Raw genomic sequence first — 10,205 nt, 5'->3', positions numbered from 1 at the left:
ATCTGCTGTAAACTAGAGCATAACAATGAATAAAAGCACCTTCTTGCGACTTCCACTCATGATGCTTCAGAAGAATTAATGTAATGGAATGTCTTTCGGATGGTGCAGCAGCTTCACGTGGCCTTGCTTTTCAGATAGGGACGGAAGTCAGTAGGATTCTTTCTTTAGAAAGGACTATGATTATAATCCCAGAGAAAGTTGCATTATCAAAATAATAATTCATTTGTGTAACGTGTACATAAAGATTAAAGAGCATGACATACTAGTTTTGTTATGCTATTGGTGCTGGGATTCTTCCAGATACCAAAGCATATCTCTGCTGGCATTCAGGCCTCAGCCAATTTTTAAGCATAGAATCATAGAACAGTTTGTGTTGGAAGGGACCTTGAAGATCATAAAATTCCAACCTCGTTGCCATGGGTAGGGACACCTCCCACTATACCAGGCTGCTCAGAGGCCCATCCAACCTGGCCTTGAACAGTTCCAGGGATGGAGCATCCCTGATAAGGACAGTAGAACACGACAGCATTTTACTCATTTGATAAGGATAGTAGAACAGCACAACCTCTACTCTTCTCAAGGACAGTAGAACACAACAGCACCACTTTGGAGAAATAAATAAAGGATGCAACTTAAGCAAACAGAAATCATGCAAAATGCAAGCAGGGTGCCTGCTCAGCTCTGCAAGGCTGACAAAGCAGAAGTTATATGGAATGACAATATTGAGCTCACTCAAATGCAGGGGTTGAGGAGCAGTCGCCTAAAAAGGACTCCAGAGGTTGAAGACAGACCCCCAAAGAACCACCCAAGGACTTCTGAGTTATGAGCCAGACTTCTGTCTTAAGGGTGTGACTATGTAAAATAAAGTCAAGGAAGTGGGGTAGCTAGTGAGTATGTAACCAACGTGTATGATAAAAACTCAGTTCCAACACTTGTCGCACATGAATGGAGGAGGGATCCCCCAAGTGGCCAGCACGCTGTAATAAAGAATGCCTGCTTTCTAATACTCAAAACTGTTAGAAAGTTTCTATCCAGCTGGTTTTGGTATCACCACAACCTCCCTGGGCAACCTGTTCCAGTCCCTCACCACCCTCACAGTAAAGAATTTTGTCTATATATCTAAGCTAAGTTTCCTGTCTTTCAGCTGACCATCACTACAGTTCCTGATGAAGAGTCCCTCTCTGGGTTTCTTCAGACACTGGAAGGTTGCTATGAGGTCTCTACCCAACCTTCTCTTCTCCAGGTAGAACAACCCCAACTCTCTGAGTCTGTCTTCATAGCAAAGCTGCTCTAATCTTCTTATCAACTTCATTGCCTCTTCTGGACTTGCTCCAAATGTTCCATGTCCTTCTCATGTTGGGGACACCAGAACTGTACATATATTCATAAAGCTGTTTGCTATTGCATCTTACAACAGCCTGTCATATACTTCTGCCTACTCTGTTTCTGCATGGATGTCTTCTCTACCCAAATTATTTTTAAAGCTTTTGCATTTATTGAATATGTAACTTAAGTATGTAGGTATCCATAATATAGATATATTTTAACAATATTTTAACAATATGTTTTCTAGAAGACATATCATTGAATTGTTTTATTTGTTCAGTGACATTTAATTAACAGTGAAAAAGGAAAGAATTTCTCCAGAGATTAGCAGTATATATTTTTGTGGTTTAATATTTTCTTCAAATGAATTACATATTGGTGGGGTGTTTAATATTTTAGACAGTGTTGTGTGATTATTTTAAGAGTACATTCTTTCTTTCTTGCTCAGGGTGGATAAAAACATACTTTAAAGCTACCAGAGCAACTTAATAAGAATGGAGGTGATAAGTGAAATAAAAACCACTGATACTGTCTTACGAATAGCAATCTCCTTCAAATTCACATTTGTTAAAACCTAATTTTGTAATTAGTATAGTTCAATACATACTTAGGTACTGTACATAATGTTTTATGCTTCTAAACTTCATCTAAAAAATTCGCTAGTAGTCATTGAACCATCACAAAGAGGTCTCCAGTAACCTTGCTTTAAAATCAGAACAGTTTACAACTGATACAGGATTTTATTAGTTTGATGGCAGCAACAAGGTTACCTTTAAAATATTTGTGTTAAAACAAATGTGTTTTCTGGAAAAAAATTCAGTATGTGATGCATTGAAAACAGCCATCAGTCAGCAAAATGGTCGTAGAAAAGATTCCAACAACTCTTGTTCACTTTATTTGACTGATCTGGTAAGGCCCGTATACCAGAACCAGTTTGTTATTCCAAGAGCTCTAACCTTCCTCTCACTTTAGGAAAAAAATTTTAAAAAATCAGTTGTCATTTTCAGCTCTTTAGAAGACTCTGCATCTTATTTCAGAAAGCAAATACTTGTTCCTATTATGATGGAGGAAATAAAAATGCAACTTCTGTCTAGAAGTTACTGCTTAGCTTATTTCTACTTTATGAGCGTTTCTTTCCCCTGACTGAGAACGCAGCTTAATTGCTCAATAAAAGGGTAAGGTTTTAAGACAAAAAATCTACTATAAAATTAAATGAGATTTAAAAAATGTATGCTAAACAATGTGTCAGTTCATTGCACCAGAGGTGGTGGCTTTGAGAGCAGAGAATTAGTGGGTCAGATTCATTAAAGCTGTATTGATGTCATACGAAGTTGAGGGAGTATTTTGTCCTAAGTTTACAACATACTCAAATTCAGAAAAACTGACACAAAAATCTTGTGGAAATGATCACTACTGGGAATATGAGGTCTTTATTCACAGATAACTACATCTTCCCAAATGAAAGAAAATTCAGATTGCAACACTTTGTTGTTAGGGGACTTTGGGCTCTGTGGTGTTTTTTTCTGCGAATTTCATTTATTGGGCAGTGACAAGGTAGAAAAATTGAATTCTCCCTGTGTGCTCTGCTATTCAAAATTAATGAGAAAATACTGTAAAGCCTAGATTTTAAAGGTCCTGAGACGAGAATGTCGGAGATGCACCGCAGGGGAAGGATTTTTGCCTGTAGCATTCGTAGAGATTCACAGATTTGCAAATAAAGCCAGTGCCTGACAGTTCGAGAAGATGGCACTCAGCAGAAACTCCTGTCAGCTATTGCCTTCACCTCACGAGGCACTTGGTATTTCTGTGCTGGAAGAAATGCTCCGGCTCTTTAACGTCCAAACCATAACCAGGGCATGTTTTCATATCGATTTCAGCACCCTGTCAAATAAGAGCAGCTTTTCAGAGACTGTGACCAAAGAGTGGTCAAAGCGACTGGTCCATGACTGGGGTCTAGACAAGGTTCTCCCCTTGCTCTGCTTGTGGAGTAGATGGACACTCCTGGTTCAGGTGGGACTTTGGTGGCAGGAGGCCATGACCCCTGGCAGGCTGTCAGCAGGGAGAAGCAGTGCAGAGAGCAGACCTTGAGAAAGAATTGATGAGACAAGTTGAGGTCAAGCAGAAGCTTCCAGTTTCATTTTGATATAAAATCAGAAAACCTGGGGGTGATTGGTATTGTGAGGTTTTTTAGAATTACTTATATATACCAAAGCAAATCAGGGGTTTTATAAGCCAATGTGATATTAAATTTTAAATTATAAATCCTTTCCATAATCCTTGCCAGGATTAAAGCATATCAGTGAGTGAAATATTATGGACATTTTTACACATATTTGCTTTCAGTTTTTTAATATATATTTCATTGTCTGCTAAATCCTTGCACCACTAGAGAGCCTAAAATAGCTTGCTTCTAAAGCTGAAGCCAAACAGACTTCATTATAGTAGAAATGGCATAGTTTATTCTTCATTATTATTTTTTGTTTCACTGTTAAACTTTGTACCTCATAGCTTTCTGTCTGCCACTTATCTTTGTTCTGCAGGCTAGAGAAGAAGGAATTCCATACTAGTAAATCCAAATTGATTAACAAGTTAAACTCACTGGCCCTACCATCATTCTCAACCAGGGAGAAAGGACATTTTCTTACAGGTTGCACCCTTGAGTCTCAGTTATACTTGCTGTCAGAGAAGTACAAATCTTGCTGTCAGAATCTCTCACAGTTCTCATAATCTGTTATTAAAATTCCGTTTTGTGGGTATTTCATGAAATTAGGGATTTCCTCCTTGATGAATGGTTACATCATAACACACAGCTGAGCAGAAGGTGGCACAAATTTTGAGTCATGGACTGATTGAGGAGGAAACATTTACCAGTAAGGAACACTTATCTGGACTTTGGTTACTCTGTTTGATGCCTCTGTTCTTCTGAGATTGATTCTGTTTTCATATGGCCTCTGAATATTTGTAGGGATAAAAATACTTGCATAAAGCATGTGGAAAAATTCCTCTTCAAGTAATGGAAAAGAAGAAAAAGATCCCGCTTGGAAAAGCTCTGGGTAATGAAAACTGTTGACGTTTCTCTCCAAAAAGAGAAAGATTAGATCCTATTTTATCTGTTGCAACCTTGTAAAATGCCAGTAAAAGTAAGCTGAAGTTTCAATTCATGTTTACAGTTCCTCTAACATACCTTTCATACCTGAAAGAAAATAAAAAATAGTTATTTTCATTTATGCTTTTTAGAAACAGTGACTTTGAACATGGAAAAATTAATTATCTGGTGTTGCAGTTCCAGAGCAGAGAAGTGTTGCTGACTTGCATGGGAGTTCTCAGATTGCCGCTGAAAAATTTAATTTTGGATTGATCTGATGCTTTTTCTCCTTCTAAATGTTTCATTTTATGTATAAAAAAGGTGATGACACTCATTTTTCTAGCTATTTCTAGAACTTCAGAAGAACCCAAAACCATCTTTCTTGCTTTGTTTTAGAATCTGGAACCTTTCATTAAAAAAAAGAAGTCCTGATATCCGGACAGTACATATTACAAACATTATGTGGAAGTTAAAACTATTATGTCCATTTTTAAAACTATATGCTTTCAGTTTTCTATGTATATATTTTTTTGTCAAACCCTTGCATCACCAAAAAGAGCCTAAAATACCTTCAGGTCTATGTAGGCCAAATATTTTCCTTCTCTGTTCAACAGTCCCTAGTTGGACCAGGGGCTTTTAATAGCTCTTGATAATTGATTATATAAAATGAAATAGTTTATTTTTCCAACTGGAATTGTAGCCAGATGCTTATTTTTGCTTAATTTTCCATGATTTTTTACATATTTTTGTGAGTCAAGGTAGTTAAATATTTATTAGTGCAATAAGATATGATTGTAATATAGGCATCTGAGTAAGAGGTGTATGCCTTCCTCCATAGAACTTTTATTAAGAAATGCTCTATGATTCTCTGAATAATTAATCATTGACAATTTCAAATTTTTTAAAATAATATTTAAGTAACTCAGTGTTTTACCAAAGAATCCTTTCACCCACTTTGATATTCCCAAGTCTTTTAATTGCTTGGCACACCGAGAAAGCTTCACAGCAACTGATTAAGGTTGTGGATGACTTAAAACATTGTGGGAATTACCTTCTATCCTGATAAAATCATATGGTACGTAATGCACTCATTCATTTTGAATAAACTTTCAAAATTTGAAGTTAGTTGGCACTGATTCTCCCACAATGTCATTTTCTGAAGCAGCCTCAGTCTGAAGCAGTCTGCCATGCTTTTTGCTGCATAAATTATAAAGTTGTAATTTGACGTTTTATTTCATTTTAGAAAATATCAACCGCCAGTTGGAAGGAGCCCTACTGTTCTTCAGTACATGTGGGACCCAGCAGACAGAAGTGAAGAAAGTTTTTTATGTTGCTCTGCCAAGACTGGGTCAGTCAATGAAGCAGGCAAAATATTGAAGAGGTATCCACCTTCACACTAGAACAGAGAGAGATAATTCTTTGTTCTTGGTTGCTGTATTTTATGTAATTACAAGATATTTTTTCAATCATTCTGGATGCGTTCAAGTTGTAAGTGGCTCAGGATGCACATAGTGAATTATTAAAATGTTGGCCTATACTGGAAGCTTTATGAGCTGTTCTGCCTCCTGATTTGTTAGAGGAAGATGAAACCCCATAAAAGTCAAGCTGAAAGCTACAAAAAAACATTAATGCTTTGTTTTTCCTATTTATGAAGCACTGAACTGTAGAGTACTCTAATGATAGCTTGTATTAATTTTAACAAACTTGAAAATCTTGCTGACTAGTCTAACATTTAGGTGCTTTTTCATTCTGTTTCTCATCAACCTTTAGCTTTTTTGCTGGAGGCGCCACATTTGTTAAGTTAGTGTAAATAGATAATTACAAACAGTGGTAAAATGAAACACCACCACTGGTAAAGCTGAGAGGCTTTTAAAAGTTTCATCCCACTCAGATACAAAAAAATTAATTTAAATTAAAATATATGGATTGTGAACATATCCATTTTATTAACAAAAACCTCTTTTTTTGTGTGTGTGTGTGTGCTGCTTTTTAAATAGCTTCAATTCTCTTAGAAAATATAGAAAACATTCTGTTTCCTAAAACTAGCATTTTCTGGCTCTTGTTTTCTACTTACACATGAACAGTGGAATTTGCCTTCAGAAACTACCCATGGGATTTTGGGGGAAAAAAAAGTAATGCCTCTTCTCAGAGATTGGTCTTTAACTGAAGGTTAAACTGTGTAGTTGAAACCCAGGTGATCCCAAGTTGTCTGTTGGAGGTGATCTTTAGCCTTTTGTAAGCAGGGCTTTATTTTGCAAAGACACAGGGGATGTGTTGTAGGGGAAGTGGGTTATAATGCCTGATGTGTTGTACTGGAGACCTGAAGAAGAGAATACTAAAGAGGGAATAGTAAGTGTTAAGAGAATAGCATGGGCACAGCAAGTGCCTCCTTCGCAGTTAAGTTCAGGACATGAAAAAAACCTGCTGTTGGTTCATTTGGAACATTAACCTGCAGCTGCACCTAGTGATGCTGCTTCAAACTTTATTTATGTCTAGTCAGAATATTCTTTATATATGTGCTGTAAACACTACAGCTCTAAATGCTTTCTTTGGCCTTTGTTCTATATTCCATTATCCTGTGTGAAATTCATCCTGGGAGCAGACATTGGGCACAACATTACATGAGACTCAATGAAGTTGTCATATTAAAATTAAATGGGATGTGGACTATGTGCTGGCCCTTTTCCAAGGATGAATTTTACCATTTTTGGCATGAATTTCTGATTTCTTCCTTTGTAAAAGGTTCTCTATTTCTGTTAAGGTGTCCTTATGCTCCTTAGAAATTAATACATATTTTAGTCCTTTATTAAAAATGTGACAAGAATACTGGGAACAAGGTTTGCTTTTCTATACTTTTATCTTAGTGAGACTAGTTGCAGAAAAGGAAAAAGAAGGAAATACACATTCACTGGCGCTTCATAAATATTATTTGTAAATAATATTCTCAAAATCATATTCTTCCTTTTTTTTTCCTGTCCCGTTTTAAGATCAGCATATGCCCCAGGGGACCTTACAAAAATTTTAAATATCTTATGACAACTTTTTTTTATTTCCATGGTATGCAAAAGAGTAATCAATATTGCAGCAATGTAGTTCTTTGATCCCCTGACTTTATTATGCATGGAGAATGCATATTGCATCCACAGGTGTTTACTAAGCTTGTCTTCATATGATTCTTGATAAAAGTAAGAATAATAGCCTGTCCTAAATCTGCAGACAGGGATGTATTTTATAATAATCATTTTCTAAACATCAAGTTACAGAATTTGCTTTTAGTCTGCTTAGCGCTGACCTATCAATACTTGTGTATTATAATTTAATTAATTTTCTGTTTTTTTCAATTATTATGGTAATTTTTAAAGACTTTTTTTCACACAAAAAGTGTGTATGCAAGTACTTACGCATATTCAATTTTCTGTATGCTTCATGGAGGTCACATTTCCAAGCAGAGCAGATAGCTCAGGAAAAAAATTCCTACACATAAACACACACTCAGGCACAAGTGCTATATGTATGACATAGTTTATTCTGAGAGAAACAGAGATCAAGTCTATTGAGTGAAAGGGAAATTTTTAGACAAAAGAAAAAATACTTTAGTTGTTGTCCTTGCATTAAGATGAGAAACAGTAACCATATGCAGGTTTCCAGGGATATTAAAATAGACTAGTGTTAGAACTGTGTAAGCAAATGTGAATTGTAATATAGGAATAAAGCATATGGCAAAGTGGTTGAATAGCTTATTGCAAGAGTTGTAAACTGATTTCAATTTAGGTCAGTTATTGACATTCCCCAGACCTCAACCATAGCTTCAACAATCCTTCTTTAGCAATATTCTTCATTTGTCTCAAATATGGTGTATTGTTAATTTTTTTTTAAAAGAGGAAAAATGTCCTTGCATTTTCAAAGTAGTTTTAAGATGTAAAAACAAAAAGGAAGTGCTTTATATCAAGCTAAATAAATGACTGAAAAAAGAGATGGTTGATTCTTTCCAACTTCTTTCTTATGCCACAGCTTCAAAGTGTGATTAACTGGTTGTTACACTCTGTAATAAATATGCTTCAACTGAAGAAGTGTTCAATTGGCTGTTAACACTTTAAATTAATCAGTGTGTACCTCACAGCCAGCTAGAATTCATTTTTGTGACTGTAAAGTGCCATCTCTGTCATCTTCTAGTACAACATATATACACACTATTCTCTACAATACCTTTAAAATAGCTCTGAAGTGATCTCCAGGGACCATACTTGTCATGAGATAATTACTGTCCTGTGCTATACGAAACTCTTGACTGCTCTTCCTGTTTTAGGATATCCCAGGAGAATAATCACTGTATAACAATGTCTTTTCTATTGTGATTTAATATCTTACGATGATTGACAAAGCAGTCAAAGATGAAATTAATTTATCTTGTACCAGTAGTTTCTTGGCACAGTTTGAAGCAAAAAGACATTGGGTAATGCTGCTCAGAAGTGTACTAGTCCTCCTTTCTGAAAGCAGGCTTCAGCTACCTACATTTAAAAAAGTATGAAACATGACATCTGGTAAATTCATTTTTCTCAACCACTTTTTGTAATCAGGTTTAAGATCTCACTGGATACTTCCTAGCTGAACATGCACAAAGCATAGCTGCTGACATGGTTATTAGATCTTTACATACATATGGGGTACATAAACACACAGGTGGAGAAGATGCTGATATTCAGCACCTGAGCAATTCACAGTTTGGGTCTTATTGGGGTTAGGTCACCACTTCCAGATGGGGTTGGGTTGTGCAAAGGTAATCCAGATCCCCGAATACAGGAGGAAGTAAATCAGGAAAAACTGTGCAGGCTGACTTCACTGAGCAGTGAGGGAGAGGGAAATTGCTGAGGAAACCTCTGTGGTTATGTGTACCCTTTTCCTGGGAGAATGGTACAACTCCTTCTCCTAGGCTCTCCAAGGGATGGGAAATACATCTTGGTCAGACTAAAACTTGGAACACAGCTTGTGGGGCTAAAAAGCTGCTGTTTCTGGCCGCTTGTTACCAGCACTACGGTTCAGGGTTTTCATGGAACAGTATTTCACCTCGCTCCCCTCCCAGCCTCTGTGGTGCCTAGGTCCCAGAACAGCATCTTCTCATTCAGGGGGCAAAGCCTGCTAATTTTTGTAAGTTTCTCTGACTTATGTCAGTAACAAGACATGGTATTTTGAAAGGAAAAGGGAGCCAGGTCAGGGGCAGCTTGGAAAGCAGAGGAGGAAAAGAAAAAGCATTCAGAAATCCAAATTAGTATTTTAGTTATCAAAGGAAGGATGACTGCTTCTTAAAGATAGGAGTTTAGTTTTGTGAATGTTTTTGTGACTACATGTTCTTTTGAAATATATGCACCCCTTTTCACGAAAAAAAGAGTAACAAAACCCCAAAACTGATGCCTTAATTTATATTTCTTATATAATGCAGCAAGGAAGCATATGAAAAGAAGGCTGTAAACCATTTAAATCATTGTTTGACTTATTATGAGAAAAAAAGTAGTTATGTGAGAATTTCTGATTCCTCACTCTCCAGCTGAAAGAGAAAAAAAATAATATACCACTGATTCATGACGCAATTCTTGATTTGCCCTTAAGATATTTATGAAACTATTATCTTTATTTCCCCTTTTTCTTCTCATATTATTTGATTTGTGTGAAAATTAATAGAAGAAATTACATACACAAAAGCAGTCCATAACTGCTGCATACTCAAATTGATAAATGTGAACCATACCCAGTGTGATATTTAACAGAAATGAAAATATGAAGGTACTAAAGTTATATC

General features: G+C 36.3%; 1 long non-coding RNA gene across 1 annotated transcript; it reads left to right on the top strand.

The window, feature by feature from the left end:
• The first annotated feature begins 1,150 nt into the window (after positions 1-1,150).
• LOC108449124 lies at positions 1,151-8,293 on the top strand. Its single transcript, XR_001865240.1, has 3 exons — positions 1,151-1,243; positions 4,292-4,379; positions 5,655-8,293. It is a non-coding gene; the product is annotated as an uncharacterized LOC108449124 (long non-coding RNA).
• Positions 8,294-10,205: the final 1,912 nt, after the last annotated feature.

The sequence above is a fragment of the Corvus brachyrhynchos genome, unplaced genomic scaffold, assembly GCF_000691975.1.
Source record: "Corvus brachyrhynchos isolate BGI_N302 unplaced genomic scaffold, ASM69197v1 scaffold17, whole genome shotgun sequence".
Taxonomy (NCBI): Eukaryota; Metazoa; Chordata; class Aves; order Passeriformes; family Corvidae; genus Corvus; species Corvus brachyrhynchos.
The sequence above is the reverse complement of the archived record's forward strand: the minus strand, read 5'-3'. Positions and strand labels throughout refer to the sequence as shown.